The sequence below is a fragment of the Lissotriton vulgaris genome, chromosome 2_1 (genome assembly GCF_964263255.1).
Source record: "Lissotriton vulgaris chromosome 2_1, aLisVul1.2, whole genome shotgun sequence".
In the NCBI taxonomy this organism is placed as follows: Eukaryota; Metazoa; Chordata; class Amphibia; order Caudata; family Salamandridae; genus Lissotriton; species Lissotriton vulgaris.
In genome coordinates, this window is record NC_141687.1 from 1,841,775,370 (window position 1) to 1,841,796,987 (window position 21,618).

Genomic DNA, 21,618 nt, shown 5'->3' on the forward strand with positions numbered 1-21,618 from the left:
TACAAAGTATATTTCACTTGTATAATGCAATACAGGACTGAGAATACAACGTTTCAATTATATATATCAATACAATAACGCTAATGTATCTTAGCATTATAAGTGGACCTTCTAAGTAAATATGACGAATGTCCTGCTGTTTTGCCACAAACATTATCTAGCCATAGATGTACGCACGATCATGTTAGCGTCTAATACGACATTATTTATAAAAGTCCAACTTTCCACTGTTGTTAGAGTCCCGCCCAAGTGGGCATATTAATCGATATAAAAGTTTGTTCACAGCGTCCATTCGATTTATCACGTGCTATGGTCCCGCCCCAGTGGGCATGTGACCTGATGTTTAATAGCACTAGTCCATAGTTTTAACCCATCCGTTGCAGATCAGTCCACAAAGTGGTTTTCAAGTTAATGGTCCAACCAAATCATTTCAGAAAGCCTATAAAAAGTTAAAAACATATATAAAATCAGACACCTGGAAAGCAACTATAAATGCAAATTAAGTACATATTTCATACAGTATTCATGAAAGGTGTACAGCCAATTCTTCATTGGAATTTAACCCATTGGGGGTCATGCATTCAAAGTCTATTATATATCTCGACTCAAGTTTTCGTAGGGCCAGTTTCCTGTCACCTCCACGAATTCCCATATCGATCTTATCTATCACGACCATTCTTAAATTGTTCACATTCTGGAAATGTTGCTCATGGAAATGTCGTGCTACAGGGTACTGTTCATTGAGATTTTTGATTGCCCTTAGATGTTCCATAACTCTCTTCTTCGCTGTATGTATTGTACTGCCTACATACCATTTGTCGCACGGGCAGATGAGTACATAGACACAGTACATGGTGTTACATGAGAGTGATTTGCGAATAGCAAATTCCCTACCAGAAGTGGGGATGGTTAAAGTCACACAATCCTGCCCACTTGGGCGGGACTCTAACAACAGTGGAAAGTTGGACTTTTATAAATAATGTCGTATTAGACGCTAACATGATTGTGCGTACATCTATGGCTAGATAATGTTTGTGGCAAAACAGCAGGACATTCGTCATATTTACTTAGAAGGTCCACTTATAATGCTAAGATACATTAGCGTTATTGTATTGATATATATAATTGAAGCGTTGCATTCTCAGTCCTGTATTGCATTATACAAGTGAAATATACTTTGTAACATCAGTCAATAATGGCCGCCACTATTTTGCACTGTTTGTTTTTCACACTGGGATAGTCCTATTTCATTGTTTACTAAGAAAATTTAAAGGACACTGTTGGGTTTCACGGCTGAAACGTGATCAAGCCGAGAGGTGAAACGCGTTGTTTCCTGCCATTAAAACTTCATGCACCAGCAAATTTGGAGTGTCGAGTACGTTTCTTTAGACGAGTATGGAAACTTGTTTTGAATATACAGGGTGACCGGGAGCCCTACCTCGACCCACCCGAGAGCGAGAACTGGCAAGTTACCGGAACTGTTTGTGCAACATATATATATATATATATATATATATATATAAATATATATATATATATATATATATATATATATATATATATATATATATATATATATATATACACACACACACACACACATATATATATATATATATATATATATATATATATATATATATATATATTCACAGAAAAAACCATAGGTTTTAGGCCATATATAGTTAGGGATTTGCATTTACAAAACCTTATTTTACTCGCATAAAACCATTGAAATTCGCATATATAGTTAGATGCGCTAACTATATATCGCGCACCCGCAATCCACTGCTGATGATGTCACATATTACATCATTCATGACATGGTCAGTGACATCACTGATGACATCATCCAGTGGCTGTCTGTTTCTGTAAAGTTAAAATATGTCTTACATATTGAAGAATGAGTGGATTTATAAGTGTCTGGATGAAGGATTTAGTAGGTGCATGACTGACTGTATGAGAGAGTGATTAAATGTGTCTCCCTGAGTGCATGGGTTAGTGACTAAACTATCTTAATTTGTGCATCATTATATCTGTTGTTCTATGAACTGCTGCATGTGTTGATCAGTAGCTATATGAGTAACTGTATGGGTTATTGATTGGTTGTCCAAGTATTTGTATGGGAGAGTGAGTGTGTGTGTGGGTGTGGCTGGGAGGTGTGTGACTCTGTGCATACATGTGTGAACAGTTTATTCACTAGATCTATGGGTTCAAAACTGCATGTGGAAACAGCTGTATGGGTGGTTGACTGTGTACGAGTGTATTGGTGAGTGAATGGATATCTCAGTGCTACATGTCAAAGTAAGTACATATGTAAAACACAGTACATGTGAGAGTTCACATATATAAATTACTGTGCATAAGAGCCAGTGAATGTGTGAGTGGCTGTATGGATCATTGTGAACTTGTATCAGGGATTGTATAAAAGAGTAAATATGTGTTAGTATATGTTTGAATAAGTAAGGTGTGTATAACTGTATAGTTGAGGATATGGAGGTGTGATTGATTCAGTGCATGACTGACTAGGTGTGTGAGTAACTCCATGGATGAGTGACAGTCTGTGAGTGTCTGTTTACCCTGAGTGTATCTAAGGTTATATTAGAGTCTGAAGAGGTTCATAGTATTATCACATGAATGATGTCATCAGTGATGTCACTGACCATGTCATGAATGATGTAATATGTGACATCATCAGCAGTGGATTGCGGGTGCGCGATATATAGTTAGCGCATCTAACTATATATGCGAATTTCAATGGTTTTATGCGAGTAAAATAAGGTTTTGTAAATGCATATCCCTAACTATATATGGCCTAAAACCTATGGTTTTTTCTGTGAATTTGAATGGTTTTTTAATACCAAATATCAAATGCTGTCAAATGTCAAGTACATGATAGGTAAAAACATTTTCGTGTTTATGCACGCTGATGTGCTTTGAACGCTGCCCCCCCTCCCCCCCTCTTTTCTCTTACCAGTACTCTCTCTTTGCAGATAGTGAAGGGTAGTTAACGCAGGCCTTTGCCCCCGTTGTAATCCGTCGTGCCTGCTTCTCTCTCTATTTGATTGATTGCTATCCAAGCATTTACTGTTTTAGAATTGGTTCTCTTTGGTTCATTCTGTATTTACAAACAAGCACAGAGTCGCAATACTCTGTTTCGTCTTTGCAGATAGTGAAAAATAGTTTAAAAAAACAAAAGGAATCGAGCAAAATCAGTAGGCCACTAATGGGATCTGTTTTTGACCTCGCTAAAATAGAAACATTAAGAACAACCCCTCATGAGAAATACGAAACTAGTAAGATGAAATTAGCTCCACACCATGATGGCTGCAAGAAAGCTCGACTCCGCCGCCCACCCCACCCCACCCAAAATAACGACAAACCCTATGCAAATATTATAAATATATACAACACACCAGCAAAGTAACAGGGTAAAACGTTTTATTAAATAACTATATACATGACAGCCTGCTGCAACATCGATCCAAATGCCTTTTGGTGACTCTTCCATTGTCAACATTGTCCCACAATCCGTTTGACCTGAAACGATTACACAAATAAAACATTTGTGAGTTTTAAATTTCCGTAGAAGTATAATTCACCAATAGTTTTCTCTGTAGATCTTTTTCCATTAACAATCCCAGTTCCATCACTCGCCCAGGATATCACTACTGTTAGTTATCATTGTTGCTTCTGTTTTAATAAAAATGTTTTAAGGTGTTTACTGTTTTTGTTGCGATGTATATATTTATAAGTTATTAAAGTGTAATAATCCTACTATTTTTTTTATCGATTATTGCTGTTTGAGATATTCCCTGTCTACAAACAGAGAAGAATAGAAATATTCTGTCTCCCTTTGCAGATAGTGAAGGATAGGTAATGCAGACTTTTGTCCCCCGTTGTAATCCGTCATGCCTGATTGATTGATTGGCTGGAAATTTATTGTTCAAGGAATAGTTCTTTCGAGGAACTCTCTGTTTGCAAATAACGTGGAATAGAAATATTCTGTCTAGTCTTTGCAAGTAGTGAAGGGTGGGTAATGCGGACCTTTGTCCCCCGTTGTAATCTGTCACTCCCCACTGATTGAGAAACTACTTCCACCCGGACCATTTATTAGAGGTACATCATCTGACTCAACCGGAGAGAACCCCTAATAAAGAAGACATATGTAAAATACGAAGTAATCCCTGTATCCTGTTAAACAGAAACTTTAGCATGAAACACACTTGAAAAGGAAAGGAAAGAAATCGAACAAAATCATTAGGCCTCTGATGAGTTTTTGACTTCGCTAGAAATAAGAAACATGAAAATGGTGAAAGAAGCCAAGCTTGATGTTACGGCAGCCACGAGGTAGCTAGGCTCCGCCACCCCCCCACTGCTCCAAGCATGTCTGTCCCACTGCCCGCCACGCCCAATAACGGTAACATGAAATAAATACAAATCAGCAGATACCTACCCCCATTCCGGAAACTCCCGAAGTGCAACAGGTTCGCGGCTACGCCCATCCGGAAGACGAGGCCTTCGGCACGTGTGGGGCGAGTCCTGCTGGCAGCCGTCGGCCGGGGAGGTCATCCCGTAAGGTGGGCCAGGAGAGGAGCCGAGGTCGACGGGATTCTTCTTCTTTCTTAGATAATGACTGCGACAACGGGGGGGATGTCTTGCATATGCCACCGACCCCCCCCCTCGTATCTCCTGGTCTGGCCCCGGCTTGATATGAGCTCCCCGTTCGGGCCTGAAGCGGCGCCCTGCAGGCCACGGGGGGGATGTCTTGCCTCTGCCTCCGACCCCCCCCCTCTTATCGCCTGGTCCGGACATCACGGATATCAACGCCAGGTGTCGGCGTGGGGTGCGCTGGGAGGGAGAGGCGGCGCGAACGAGCCTCTCCCACCCCCCCAGGTGGGGGCCCCTCAGCTGCACCCCCAACGCTCCACTCACCCAACAAAAGGGTTCGTCCACTCTTGCGATACAGCGACGCTCCACTCGCCCAAAAAAAGGGTTCGTCCACTCTTGCGATGCAGCGACGCTCGACTCACCCAACAAAAGGGTTCGTCCACTCTTGCGATGCAGCGACGCTGCACTCACCCAACAAAAGGGTTCCTCCACTCTTGCGATGCAGCTACGCTGCACTCACCCGACAAAAGGTCTCGTCCACTATTGCGAGGCAATGATGCTCCGCTCACCCAGCGGGGGTCTCGTCCACTGTTGCGGTGCAACGGCGCTTCTGAGTTCAACTACAAAATGAGCCCTGCATCCAGAAACGTTCTCCTCAACTTTGAAGATTCTATAAGAGCCACGGGGGCCCCCGACCCCCGATGGGGAATGACTGCCATGATCACCCACGGAACGACCACGACGTAGCCGCGGGACGTCGGCGCGCTCGCGCCGGCCGCAGTCTTGAAATCACCAAAATCCTGCAAGACTACCAACTTGATCAGTTCCGGTGGGACACCAGTATGACCCGGTAGGAGAGATTTTTGCCTCCCACCCCTCTTTGACTGATGGTTCATGTCGCCAGTCCCCTCTACTACCCTTCAACGTAAACTTTTGGACTGCCGAAAGAGGTCCCCGTCCAACCACGAGTTGGTGGAGACATTTTGACTATACTTGGACCTTCCAGACCTCACCCAAAATGGCGCCGGTACAAATGAAACTATTGTGCCCCGATTGCTCAGCCTTGATATCATGAGATATGTATGCAGTTTTTAGCACATGAATTGATATGGGATAAGACTGATTATATGTTCGGACAATGAATTGATCCGGGATGGGTATTGATTATACGTTCGAACAATAAATTGACATGGGACTTGTACTGATTACACATTCGGACAATGAATTGATATTAAGTTCTAATACATCGTTGATTGCTGTATTTATTGAAGGTTAGAATTGTCGACACTTTTGGTACTTGCTCACAATGAATTATCGATATGATTTTGTCGCACTTGTCGCACTTTTTACTGATTATATGTTCGGACAATGAATTGATCCGGGATGGGTATTGATTATACGTTCGAACAATGAATTGACATGGGACAGGTACTGATTACACGTTCGGAAAATGAATTGATATTAAGTTCTAATGCATCATTGATTACTGTATTTATTGAAGTAATACTGATCTCTCCGCATGAAATTAATTTTCCACATGCTACACAAGTCAATCTCATCTGCCCAAAGTTCTTTTGCAGATTTGGGACCGTTTCCCTTGCCTCTGACTCACTTATTGCTAAGTCATTGGTGGATGTTTTTGCCGGTCGGGGGTTATCCCCCAAATCTCGAAGTTGTGCTTTAGAATAATTAAGAGGGTGCCACCTCTCCATGTGCCGATGCATGGTATGATTACCATAGCGCTATTTTTTTTCGGTCCCTCTCGAGAGTTTTTTTTTTGCAGATGAGGCAGGTAACGAACTTGGCTTTAACTTTCTTTTCATGAGAAGGAAAAGAAAAAAATTGCCAGATAAGATTCACTTTCACATGGGACGTTCTTGGCATTTCTTTTAGTTTTTTAATGTACACGTTCATAAAACGATTACGTAAATGAAACATTTGTGAGTTTAAAATTTCCGGAGAAGTATAATTTACCAATAGTTTTTTCTGTAGATGTTTTTCCATTAACAAACCCAGTTCCATCACCCGCCCAGGATATCACTACTGTTCCCCATGTCATAAACCATTGTTGCTTCTGTTTTAATAAAAAATTTTTAAGGTGTTTACTGTTTTTGTTGCGATGTATATATTTATAAGTTATTAAAGTGTTATTTTCCTTCTACTTTGTTGGAGTGCTATATATTTTTAATGTGACACATAATTGTAAAGACTTTGATGTACAAAAAGGCATCCCTGGAATCTTCCGCTTCAGGCTCAGTCCCACACACCCTCACAGTGAGAATCCCCTCTCCAATCACAATACAGGATGGTTATCAGATTGCAGGAACGCGTGTAGTGTGACGGATCTCATCGGGTGGGGGACTTGATCTACTGTAACTTCTTTGAAGAGGGGTGATTCTTTACAGTTGAGGCCATAAACTACATCTGCAGGGCTAGGTGATAGCCTGGGACGGGCCTGGACAATCGGACACAGAGGAAGAGGAGTGTCAGAGGGTGCAGTAGTGAATAGGGTGAAAGGCAGGTGTCGGGCGGGCACAGGGTGTGATTCTCAGAGAAGAACAGCGCAGATGGGAGGAGGTTTCTGGCCCATGCATGAGAGAGAGAGCAGGAGTGACCAGTGCGTGGGGGAGATGCTTGCGAGGGTGCAGACAGTGGGTCTGGTCAAGGCATCTAAAATAGCTGCTGTGCTCGACAAAAGTGTGGCATTGCAAAAAAGGCAAGATGGCGCAGACAATGTTTATCAATAATGATTTATTTATAACAAATAAAATATTTACTCGCAGTGACAAAATGGCGGTCAACACTTCCCGATTTCCATCGAATCGAACGTTAACAGACGTCACGCAGCAAAAAAAATAAAACCCTCACGCACAACCGCTGGAAGACATGTATCAACATATATGAGCCTCCTCAGCCACCCTCACAAAACATAAGGGATCAGGATACGTCTCCCGTACCCCCTTATACCCTGTAATTTAATTAAACCGAAACACAAAATGGCGAATTCCCGTTTCGCTACCAGTTTGCGGCCCGGTTCGCGATCCGGGAAGCGCTTCTACCGAGAAAAATCTAATTTTTTTTATTTTCCCCATGGGACCCTTTAATAACCCCAACATCATTCATAGGGGGTCAAGAGGGGTCTACCTTGCCCCCTTTCATTAAATTCCCCCTTCGTTTTTCACCTCTTCTTGTCTCTCGATCCTACCGAGAGACAAGATGGCGGCCGCACCGGACTGTTTAGAATGTTGACAGACACCGGAGAGCCAATCAGCATCGCTTCGCAAAGCTCCGTGACGCGAAAAGTACGCGATCTGGAGCGCTATCTGGGACGCTGTCACAGATATATAAATTTTTTTAAACGTTAATTTCTCAAAATCCACTGGAGCACATATATTGAGACCCAGCAAAGGCACATCGGGCTAACAGTCCCTACAATTTTGCCAAGTTTCGTGCAAATCCATTCAGTCGTTCGAGCTAAAAGTGAGGCCAAAGGCCCTATGGAAAAATGAATGGGAAAAACGCGTTTTGGGACCCCCCTTTTTTCTCGGCCCCCCCTTGACGGAACCCCCCCAAATTTTCAGGGGCTGCTCAGAAACAAAATGTGCCATTTTCCTGAAAATTTCAGCCGATTCCGTCCACAAACGCCAAAGTTATTAGACATAGAATTTTCAAAAGTTCCATAGAGAAAAAATCCTAACTATATATACCTACTGGCTATCGCCAGTAGGTAATATATATATATATATATATATATATATATATATATATATATATATATATATATGTCACTCAAAAAATATATATACATTACAATGTAAAGCACTCTGATACCCTCTTGGGTCAAGTTCGCGCTATATAAAACTTTATAAATAAATACATTATTATTATTATAATTATGATTTATAGTGCGCATTGGCCTGATGGAAAGGAGGTCACACCTCCCTCCCTGACCGGCTGGCTAGTGAAGTGGTACATCAAGGTGGTTAGCTTCAAAGGATGTACCACCAGGTTATAAGCAACCAGACTACCTCACAAAAGAAGAACCTTCCCTCCCCCTTCCTCCAGGAACATTTACAACTGGGCAGGTAGGAAAATTAGGTAGGAGGTGTACACCCCCAGAACCCACACCATTAGGGTAGACTACCTGTTCTGTACAACGGAGAAAGACTTATGACATTTTTAATAGAGGTAGAATAGTGGGTTCTGGGTAGAAAAGGTGACACTCCCGGATGTGGTCACTTCAGAGGTGGATTAGCCGCTGGGGTTAGTAGCCCATTGATCACTTGTACCCACACCTGAGCACCCCTAAATTTAGGATTTAAGGGCTAACCCTGACACCAGAACTTCAGTTCTGAATAAACCTGCATCAAAGAGGACAAAGAAGAGACCTGAGTCTGCAACAACAGGACTCACACACATCAAAAGAGTGAGACTCAGCACATGTGGCAACACTCCTGGAACTGCATGATCAAGGTTTGTCCTAGGCTAAAGGTGGGTTCACCCAGACAGAGTGACCCATGTGAGAGCTGGAAGCAACTCTAGACTCCCCTAGACTAGTGGCACCAGTCCCCTGGAAATTGCAGGTAAAACAAACTCCTGATCGGTAGAATTACTGGACATCGGACCTTCTGAGGGATCTCCCAAATCCAGATGGTCTAGTGCATTGTTGAAACTGTAATCCTGCCCTCTCATGAAGTTTCAGGCAGCTATCGCGTTCCCCAGGACCACCGGATGTCGAAGTACCTATCTGCTGTACTTACATCTGCAAAGGCTTTTTGGTCATCAGTCTGGCAACTGGTCCCTTCACTTGATGCTGTATCAAGAGGGAACTCCATACAACTTTAGACTTATGTAAGCAGGGGTCCCATTGCTGAGATTTTGCACCCTGTTCCCTTGCAGTACCATGTAAGCAGTAAGAGTAACTCTCCCATGACTCCAATTCATCACCAAGTACAGACAGGATGATTCTGTACTGGGCCAGGTAAAACTGAACTGACGGTTGTGGCTTGGTCCTGGGATCCAGATCACGTTTACCCTTCTTGGGTTCCACACAACTCGACTTACAAGTGAACGATTGTCACTATCACTTTTTCTCATTGACCGCAATACAAACGTTCTGCAGTACTAAGTTGCTATGATTTATGTTTTCTTCTAAAATCCATAACTCTTGGGATATGTAGTTGATTTTGGTGTCTAAATTGATATAAAAACCTACTTTTTTAAAATAAATTGGTGTTGGATTTCTTTCAAGTTGTGTCAATTACTTATCGTCCATGTTGGCACTCTAAAATACTTGACACATGTTCCTCTAGTAAAGCCGGCCTGATCTTTGCCACACTACCAGGACTGAGCTGAAGATTTATTATTGTGAATCCAAGTGCATCTTTGGGGTCTGTAAGAGTATTGCATGGTGAAGCCTAACCAGCATCACCACATAATACTCCACCTTCTTACTACTAGTAGGAATAAATAATGTTAACCGTATATTTTCTTTTAGATCACAGACACCTGGGAGGTTGTGTATCTATTGAAGGTCTCTGGAAGCCCTAACAGACCAGGCATCTTCATATATGTCATTTCTCCTCTCCAATTCCCGTTTCCACAGAGGGCTGTTGTGACTTAGAGGCTGATATATACAGGAGACACGGGAAATTAGATTCTGGAGACTCATCTCGCTCCTACAAGATATTAACGCAACATTTCATCAACAGGTAGGTTGCGCACCGACATGACAGAATTACAGGCCCAAGAGCACTAGTCTTGTCCAGGCGAGATGAAGTCCCAGAACCCCTCCTTGTCTGATGTTCTTGCAGTACTTGCAGCATTACAAAATGAGAGTAGGGATCTGTGACCAGTGCAACAATCTCAAAGTGAAACACTAAAATTAACCCAGCGATGAAACAAATTACAGTAGGATCCAGGTACACAGCATCAAAAAACATCTGCGAAGGAAACTAAGAAACAGTTGCTAAAGCTTCCTACTTTTGATTACACTGAATCACAAGAGCTGAACTAGAAAAAGGAGCCTCAGGTGGGGATGTATCAGTGAGTTCGGTAGTGAAAGTAGTCACAGTGCAAAGTGTGCTGTTAGCTTCACCTGAGTGTTTCTTTGGCGAGCCGTCTAAATTTGCTACATTTTTTAATCATTGCCAGTTGCACTTTATGTGTAAACCTAGTTGTTTCTTCGATGATCAATCTAAAGTGACATTTGTGTTTTCGTATATGATTTAAATCACAGCCACGTGGTCAATACCTCTTGTGGGATAAAATTACCCTATGCTGTATAATCACAATATATTAAAATCAGAGATGCAAAAGTTATGACATACATACTTTTATGCAATCTATTGAGATGGAATAATTATATTTAAACCAGGCAATAAAGATCTAATTACTGAACTGACCACCCTTAATAAATCAGTAGCAGAGTCAGGATGTCCTCACGAAAAAAGAGCACCTCTGTTTTATGGAGGCCTGAATGGTGAATTCAAGGATCTATTAGCCCAAATGGTGGATCCACAAGAGAATTGTGACAAGTTAACGGGGAAGAAGTATAATAAGACTAATAGTCCCAAGAGAGAAAATAATTGAAAAGAGTGTGGAAGAGCCTGGACCTATGCAGATAGGCAGTCTTCAACACCCCATATCCTCTGAAGAATGACAAGAAGGGCTTGACAAAAGATCATGTTTATAGTTTATACTGCAGAAAAGCAGGTCACTTCTTAAAAGATTGTCCCAATAAACGTAAAGAGGGAATTAAAACACCGCTCTCATCCCCAAAGCAGTAGGCACATGCTTAGATCCGGTAATTGAGGAAACCAAATTGCCGAATTCTGCTGATATGAAGGTCTTTGATTTAGGTATCACCAATGGAAAATATCCCATCAAGCATTTTCACATTCCAGTGAGTTTAGAATGAGAACCCAATTACAAGTTGTCCATTGACATTCAGGAGCAACAGGTAATTTTATGGATGCCGATTTTTCTCATAGATTAAGTATTCTAGATCCATGGTGGAGAGTATTTGCACCTTAGATGGAAGAGAAATATTGGCTGGCCCTGTGAAGTTTTGTACAATCCCATTGAGACTGCCCATGGAAAATGAACACCATGAGCTAATAAACTCTGATGTTATAACTGCCATTCAATTCCAGACTATTCTAAGAGTAGCGTGGCTGTATCAACATAGCCCTGGTATAGATTTAGTCAAAGGTTCTCTTACCTTTCCCTCCATATATTGTCAACAACATTGTAAAAGACCCCCTTTTGAACTTGTAGCACAATCTGTAGGTGAATTAGAGGGATTGAGGGTAATTGTTCAAAAGAAATATCAAAGTGTTTTGATGTTTTTGACAAACAAAAGGCTAAAGTGTTGCCCCAACATAGAACTTATGATTGTAGAATAGACCTACAACCAGGACCCAATTGCCATGTACCAGGATATAGACCCTTACTAAAAAGAAAATAGACATCTACAGCAATATCTGGATGAACTACTTGAGAACGTGCTTATTTGTCCCTCTCATTCCCCAGTCTCTTCTCTTCTGCTTTTTGTCCCAAAAAAGGGGGAGAGAGCTACAAACTTGTATTGATTATAGAACTCTTAATTGAGTAATAATAATGAATAAATACCCTTTACCTTTTATTTTATCCCTTTTGGATCAAGTAAAAAATGCTACTGTGTTCACCAAGATTGATCTTAGTTTAGAGAAGCCTAATATTTGGTACAAGTTAGAGAAGGGATGAGTGGAAGACCGCTTTCTATCCCACATTTGGTTTATTTTAATATTTAGTGATGCCATTTGGCTTTTGTAATGCCCCAGCAACCTTTCAGTATTTTTAAGAAAGTATTACGTGATTTCATTGACATCTGTGCAGTAGTATACAATGATGATATTCTGTTATTCTACAAGACTATGGAAGAACATGTAGATCATGTTAAGAGTATCCTGAAGAGATTAAGAGAATGTCAGCTATTTTCCAAATTAGAAAAGTGTGTTTTTCTTGTGAAAGAATTGGAATTCTTGTGGTTTATTATATCAGCACAAGAAATATTAATGGATCCCAAGAAGGTAGAAGCAATTCAAGAATGGAAATCTCTGCAATCAATTAAAGATGTACAGAGTTTCCTAGGTTTTACTAAGTTTTATGGGAGATTTATAGACCAGTTTTCGGCTTTGAACTGTCCAGCTACTGCACTTCTGAGAAAAGGAATGCTTTTTCATTGGAGGCAGGAGGCAGAAAATGCTTTTCAAACCCTGAAATTCAAGTTCATCAGCCCAATGCTTAGCCATCCTGATCCCTCTCAACACTTTATTGTTGAGGCTGATTCATCTGAAACAGCTGAGGGTGGAATACTATCTCAGAGACATATTAGTACGGGTCAGAAAGACCCAGTGGATTATTATTCTCAAAATTAAGTTCACTTGAATCCCACTATACTAAAACAGACAGGGAATTATTATCAATTAAGTATGCTTTTGAAGTGTGGAGATACTATTTGTTGGGGGCACAACATACTGTCACCATCCTTACTGGCCATCGTAATCTGCAATCCCTCACATCTGCCCAAGCCTTACTGGCCAGTCAGTTTCAATGGCCTCAATTTCTTGCACAATATGATTTTGTAATAACCTTTCAGAAAGGCAGAAAAAATGGTAGGGCTGACGCACTCTTTTGATATGGTCACAATCCACAAGAGAAGGTTCAAGATCCCAGTTTATCAATCCAGAAGAAAAAAGGCTAGGGCTAACAAGACCTCAGACTTTTTTATACGGGTGCAGCAGATACAAGGAACAGAGAATAGTAAAAGCATCTTAAAAAAATATAATAGAGAACAGAAATAAAAGTTATGTTTTATAAATGGAGGTATAAAAATGTACCAACTCAGGAGTTGCAAAATCAAGCTTCAGATTGGTGTCACAATAGCAAAGAACAGATCATCCAGGGAAAAAAAGAACATTGGAATTGTTACGTAGACACTTCTGATGGCCAACTATGGAAAAAGATACACAACATCATGTTGCTACTTGGCCAGTCTGTGCCCAGAATAAGCAGAATCATAATGCACCAGCAGGATTATTAATGCCCATTCTAGTTCCCCCTCGACCCTGGCATACTGTATCATTCGACTTTATAGTTGAATTGCCTCGTACTCCTCCTGAAGGTTTCAGTACAATCTTAGTTATTATAGACCACTGGGCTAAAATGGCACATTTCATTCCTCTAAAACAACTTCAGCTAAGAAATTAATGGGGGTTTTCACACACACAGTAGTTAGCCTACATTGGAGTTCCATAATGTACTCATTTGAGATCAAGAATCGCAATTTCTTTCTCATTTCTGAAATGCAGTGCATGAATTGATGGGGATCAAAATACCTCTGTCATCTAGTCACCACCCTCAAAAAGTTGGTCAGATGGAAAGGGTAAATCAGTGTTTAGAGCAGTACATTTGATGTCAACTGTTACTGGATAGTACACATTGGAATGAAGTGTTATGGATTGTTAAGTTCACTTATAACAACATGGTAAATGAATCTATAGATTTTCCCCATTTCTTTTGCACCTATGGTTTTCACCCAAAAATGTTAGATTGTGAAATACCTGCATCTCAAACTGTTCCGGCCACTCGTGAATTTCAAGAACACTTAAGTAGAATACATCAAATATACAACAAAACCTAAGCCATGCTAAGGACAGATAAAAATGAAATGCTGATAAATACAGAACCCCTGAAAAGGACTATTCTGTTGGTGGTTTAATATTGCTAGCTACAAAATATCTGAGTTTCAAAGAGACTAATACATTCCAGCCTTAGTATATGGGACCATTTAAAATCTGTAAAGTGATTAATCCAGTAGTTCTGAAACTGGACTTACCACCAACTCTAAAGGTACATCCTGTTTTTCATGTGTCTTTGTTGAAACCAGTGGGTGAAGGAACACAAAACTAAAGGAGAAATGATACCCACATAATGTGGTTGAACAAGCACAGAAAAGGGTACATAACATCCCACGAGCAACATTACTGGAAACAATAACCAAACCTGAATCAGATGCCCTTATATGTGTTACAACATATAACACGCAATACAATACAATCAAAAAAATCATAACAAAGAATTGGAGAATACTTATATCTAACAAACTCATGGTCAAATCTCCCTTGTTCTCCTTTTGTAAGAACAGGAGTATTCTGGACATGTTGGTGCATAGCTCTGTGGAAAAACCTCATAAGGAACCAACCACGTGTCAAAGGACATTTACCCTGCGTATCTTGCACAGCATGTGCTTTTATGACACAAAGTAAATTTATCAATCTCGACCTTCCTACCCTTTGGGAACAAAGACATCACACCAACTGAAATAGCTGCAATGTTATAAACACTATCATATGCCCTTGTAACATGCGGTATATTGGAATGATCATGAGGAAAATAAAGATCAGGACTAATGAACGTAGGAGCGCCATCAGATGTAAGACAGGTGCTACCAAATTAGCCACACACTTTTTGGAAAAAGGACATACTGATGTAGACCTTATATGGATCATAATAGAAAAATAGATAACAACAGGGCAGTGGCTAAAAGATTATTGACAAAGGAACAGTGCTGGGTGTAAAAACTAAGGACTCACAAAACGAGTATGAATGATGAAATCCCGTGGGCCCAGCTGAGATACTGAGAATGGCCCACCTGAGCTAAGCTCTGTAAGAATGTGTGTAATTTGAACACATTCTTAATATTGAGGATGAGTTAATAACAACACGTTAACCAACCCCAACATTTGCCTTTTGATCAACTACATACCTCTATGGATTTCCTTCTCTCTCTTATAGCAGGCCCATAGTCTATGTGTACATGTTGACTGCTCTAACATGAAAACTCATTAAGTATAAATACAGCACAGTTTTATGTCTTGAAACCTCGGATTACATTCCATGTACATAATACTTTTGAAACGCCTGTTTTTATTGAGTGCTATTGCTTTGCACAATAAGGATTACATCCACTTGACATCCTTTATTTATATGCGGGCATTACTAATGACCAATCTGTTTTTACTATAACACACCTTTCACCCATCCCCATCAGAATTGACAATGGCGTGCATGGCGGAACGTAATGACTACAATACCCATGATTCAATGGGTCTGTACATCATCTGACATGCATGCTATCCGCTGCACACAGACCGCGTGATGCAGAAGTGACCTACGCCCGTGAAATAGGAACATATAAAGAGTGGCATCCTCCCAGAATATCTCCACCAAAGCTGGGAGGACGAGGGCAGGCGAATGGCTGTGGAAATCCATTGACGAAGTAAGTGATGAGACGTGAGGTCGCCGATTGAAGGAGTTCGTTTCCGATGATTCTAACAGGGATACTCTTACGTATGATCTTCGGATCGCTAACTCTCCCTCCTTTTTTCCCCTCACTTATCTCATCATTTTCCTCTCACATGTAGTGTGTGACTTAAGGGTACTTGAACAAAGGGGGAGTGCAAGGACCACCTGCACTGCTTCCAAAGGCACACCGATAGGAGAGTGAGCTCCTGTATTGAATTTTCTTTTCTAGGTAATAAAGGTATTGAACAAAGTAGTCAGTAGTGATCCATTTTGGAATTCATTTAATCGATGAGTCACATATTACATCATAGTGACTGGTTAGCAGAACAGTGCATTGGCTTTATTTCTTAACGACATCCATTAATCCATAAATTATCCCTATGCATTTTGGGACAATGCCCTTCGTCAGGGGATAGTGGAAGATCTGAAAATAAACATACTAATATCAGGAAGGGGAGCTGGCTTCCACGAAGTGAACATCACAGTCAAAAAGCTGAACATGCGAGTGTTAGTGATAAAAAAACGGGACCAATGGGTTCTCGGATAAATCATGCCTGCAGTGGAAAAGAGTGATTGTCACAAGAAAAGTGCGTGAGAGCTAACAAAAACCAACCGTTAAGTGTATAATGATGTGTACGAAAATCAGAGCAAGCCGGAAAAGCCGAACAATGTGAAGCGATCACCCGTGGGTAACACCCGAAGTTTAGGTGCACTCGGAGAGAACAAAAGCAAGCTTAACTGGAATACAAGAGTGAAGCGGTCGAGGAGTGTAAAGGACGTCAAGTGGCTTACCAGATGTCAGGTGTAGCGGCGCACGACATGCGTGGCTATCGTGGGTCGGTGTTCGATTGTTGAACACGGAAATACATACACAGTGTAAAAGATAGAAAACGGACTATCGTAGGTGTTAGTAAACATGCCGGTGATGACTTATCGAAAAGTGAAAAACGACAACGGCCGTAGCCAGATAGTGAAAATAAAAATGTGGATGTGATAGTCAAACAGAGTAAATCCACAAGTATATCAATGTAAAATAACGTAAACAACATGAGCCGGTAGCGGCAGCCATCTTGGAATGGTCAATCACACTAGCTGATTGATGCAGGTACCATCAGGAAACATTAAGAAAAGCCCAATAACAATGTATATCATAATAGTGAAGAAAAGAATTAAAGCCTGAAAAAGATAAACGAAGAAATGTCAGTGAATAGAGAGGTAGATGAATGTTGATAATAGTAAGGAACCAAAGTTGGGAGAGAAAGGCCACAAAAGGATAATAGACAGTGCTAAAGGGTAAAAGAGAACGAAATGTAAAAGCAGGGTAGACGTGTAAGAATGGTTGAGGTGATGAGTATAAGACAGGAATAGAAGATATTTACAATGAGATAGGGTGGACATGTAAGAATGGTTAAGGTGATGAGTATAAGACAGGATTAGAAAATATTTACACTGAGACAACGAATCATTATAGGAAACAACTATATTCAAGTCTGTCGTTGAGGCCTTTAGGCTGGCAAGCATCAAGTCTCTTGATCCAAACGGTTTCTCTCTGGAGGAGTCTTTTTCTATTATCAACGCCTGATCTCAGCGGGACAATCTCTAACACAAGGAACCTCAGTTGACTCACGTTATGCTGGTGTGTGGTGAAGTGAGCCGCCAAAGGTGCTTTGGTGGTTTGGTTTCTGATGGTGCTTTTATGCTCAGTCAAACGAACTTTAATTTTTCTTTCAGTTTTACCTACATAAGGCAATCCGCAGGCACACTTTAGTAAATATACTACATTCTTGGAGTCACAAGTAGGGTTAGTTAGTAGTTTGATGGCTTTCCCTGATGATGGATGATTCAAAATATTCCCAGGGATAATGTTGTGGCAATGGCTGCAGTTGAGGCATGGTTTGGGGCCTGAATAGTGGATGGAAAGATCAGTGGGTTCAGTCTCTAGGATGTTCTTAATGTTTTTGGCTCTCTGGTATGCAAATAGTGGTCTGTGGTTAAAAATGCCCTGAAAGTCTGGTTCAAAACGAATCATATCCCAGCTTTTTAGGATGATGTTCTTAATGACGGTGCTTCTTGTAGAGTATTTGGATACAAAAACTGGTCTCTGTTCACTGGTGGATTTGATGTGTGGGGACAAAAGATCCAGACGAGTTTTGGTTGCTACACGGTCTTTGGCTGCTTGCAGTGTATGTTCTGGGTATCTCCGATCTCTGTATTTTTGAAGTATTTTTTCTTCCGATGTTTCGTAGGCTTCTGGTTCAGAACAGATCCTTTTGGCTCTTAATAGCTGAGAGTAGGGTAAATGAGTTTTGAGGGGGGTAGGATGACAGCTGGTGAAGAGCAGAGCATTGTTTCTATCTGTTGCTTTAACAAATAGATTAGTTGTGAGCTTGTTGTCAAGTAATGTCACCTGTACATCCAAAAATGGTAGACTGTGAGGGCTGATGGTGTGCGTGAACTCTATATGATCATCAAGATCATTGATGTATTTCAGAAATTCAGTGATTTCATCAGGTTGGCCAATCCAAATTAAAAAAATGTCATCAATGTATCTCCATAAGGTCAGGATGTTGTTTGACCATTTGTTGTGACTCAAGATGTGGTCAAGTTCCATACGGTGCATGAACAGGTTCGCATAGCTGGGGGCTGCACAATTTCCCATTGACGTACCAACGAGTTGAAGATAGTAATCATTGTTCCAGGAAAAGTAACTGTGATATAGTGTGAACTGTATGAGGTCAAGTATCAGAACTTTCAAATCATCATCGATCGGATGGTTGAGTAAAAAGATTCAATAGCTTCAATGCCCCTGTTATGTGGGATCGATGTGTATAGAGCACATACGTCAATTGTTACCAGGGTGTATAGAATGTCAGGCTCCAGTATGACTTGCTGGAGACGGTTCAGGAAGTCAGTTGTGTCACGCATGTAAGTTGACATGGATTTAACAATGTCTTGCAGGTATAGATCGATGAACTTTCCAGTAGGTTCATGAATGGAATTTTTAGTTGAAACAATGGGACGAAAAGGTGGATGGTTCAAGTTTTTATGAATTTTAGGAAGCATGTGTATGCTGGGACATTTTGGATGTGGTTGTATCAGATATTTGTGGTCTTTGTCTGTAATGGTTCCCATTGACAATGCTTTATCTAGAATGACTTTGAGTATGTTGGAAAAAGCTTCAGTGGGATCACTTGGTAATTTCATGTACAGGTTCATATCACTGACGTGATCCGTGACGCTTTTGTTGTAAAAATCGCTGTCCATGACTACAAGCGCACCCCCTTTATCCGCTTTGCTGCAAGTGATGTTGGGATTGTTAACAATTTGGTTCAGTGCTCTTGACTCCCTGCGTTTAAAGTTGTTATACTTGGGGTTGGATTTTTTGAAGCTTTCTCTGATGGAGTTCAAGGTAATCGTTTCAAATGAATCAAATATTTTGTGACTCACTGGAGCCACAAATGTACTTTTGCTTCTTAAGTCTTTACACACATGTTCAACTGGAATATTGGTGGGGGGACTCACATTGGTAAAGAAATGTCGAAGTCTTAAGGTACGCATAAACTTATAGAGGCTTATCTCAGTTTCCAATTCAGAGGTGTTGTATGTTGGGACAGAAGTGGTTCCACGTTCAAGAGTAGACAATTGTAGTTGAGACAGTTTTGTTTTTGATATGTTGATCACGAGGGTTTGTTGCTCCTGGTTGCCTGGGCAATCGGTGTGGTTTTTTCTTTGGCGATTTCTACTCCGCCTGGTTCGACGTTGATAGTTTGGCCTGTTTCTAAAAAGGAACACCAGATGTTGAGGCCGCAGTTTGAGGAACATTATCAGATGGTTTGGGCGGTGCAGTACTCCTGAATGACCTCCCATAGTTCGTGTTACCTCTTTGTGAAGTGGAACCATCAGTGGAACTCCCTTCATCTGAAGATGGGTTGCTATAAGGTTTTTGTTGTCTGCGCTGGGCATAGACTTCTGCCCAACTATAAACCTCCCCCAGTTTATAGTCCATGGTGTCACGTTTATATTTTCAGATTTTTCTATCGTTTATCTCTTTTGTGTATTTGTCGAGTTGAATGTTGATGTCAGCAAGAGCTTTATCAAGATCCTCTTTGGGCATGTTATTATCGAGGTTGTGTTGAATTTGTGTTATTTCTTTTTCCAAATCGTCGATGACTTTCGAAAGTTCTTCAACTATGAATAAAATTTGGTCTAATGAACATCGGTTAAGGATGGCGTACCATCGTTCCGTGAATTTCGGATTGTTCCGACAGAGAGTTGGCTTCAAGGCGATGCGTAAACCTCTCGGAATACGTTGGTCTTTATGATATCTAATTAGAGTTCCAGCATGTAAACGTTGGTTAATGATTCTTTTAGAGGTGTAAAGTAGTTGTCTCAACATACTTGGGTTGGAAAAGGTGCTCGTGGAAGAGGGATCAACTTCCTGAATCAGAGAGTAAATGCGACTGGTTTCTTCTGGGGTAAAACCAAATGTATCAGCCCGATTGGCTGTAGTGCTGGCAATTTCTTCGTAAGACATTTTGGGATGGGTGCCCGCCAAAATGGGCCAGAAGTACGTTGAAAACCAAAAGATGTGGGGAGATGGCGGCACTCGTGGTAGAAAGGTTCAAAAAGGTAAATAATGAAAGGTTGGTATTCGTATTTTAGGGTTTCAGGAAATAGTCCCTTCAAGCCGGTAGGGACTGATAGTTATAATTGAACAAAGGGGGAGTGCAAGGACCACCTGCACTGCTTCCAAAGGCACACCGATAGGAGAGTGAGCTCCTGTATTGAATTTTCTTTTCTAGGAAATAAAGGTATTGAACAAAGTAGTCAGTAGTGATCCATTTTGGAATTCATTTAATCGATGAGTCACATATTACATCATAGTGACTGGTTAGCAGAACAGTGCATTGACTTTATTTCTTAACGACATCCATTAATCCATAAATTATCCCTATGCATTTCGGGACAATGCCCTTCGTCAGGGGATAGTGGAAGATCTGAAAATAAACATACTAATATCAGGAAGGGGAGCTGGCTTCCACGAAGTGAACATCACAGTCAAAAAGCTGAACATGCGAGTGTTAGTGATAAAAAACACGGGACCAATGGGTTCTCGGATAAATCATGCCTGCAGTGGGAAAGAGTGATTGTCACAAGAAAAGTGCGTGAGAGCTAACAAAAACCAACCGTTAAGTGTATAATGATGTGTACGAAAATCAGAGCAAGCCGGAAAAGCCGAACAATGTGAAGCGATCACCCGTGGGTAACACCCGAAGTTTAGGTGCACTCGGAGAGGACAAAAGCAAGCTTAACTGGAATACAAGAGTGAAGCGGTCGAGGAGTGTAAAGGACGTCAAGGGGCTTACCAGATGTCAGGTGTAGCGGCGCACGACATGCGTGGCTATCGTGGGTCGGTGTTCAATTGTTGAACACGGAAATACATGCACAGTGTAAAAGATAGAAAACGGACTATCGTAGGTGTTAGTAAACATGCCGGTGATGAATTATCGAAAAGTGAAAAACTACAACGGCCGTAGCCTGATAGTGAAAATAAAAATGTGGATGTGATAGTCAAACAGAGTAAATCCACAAGTATATCAATGTAAAATAACGTAAACAACATGAGCCGGTAGCGGCGGCCATCTTGGAATGGTCAAT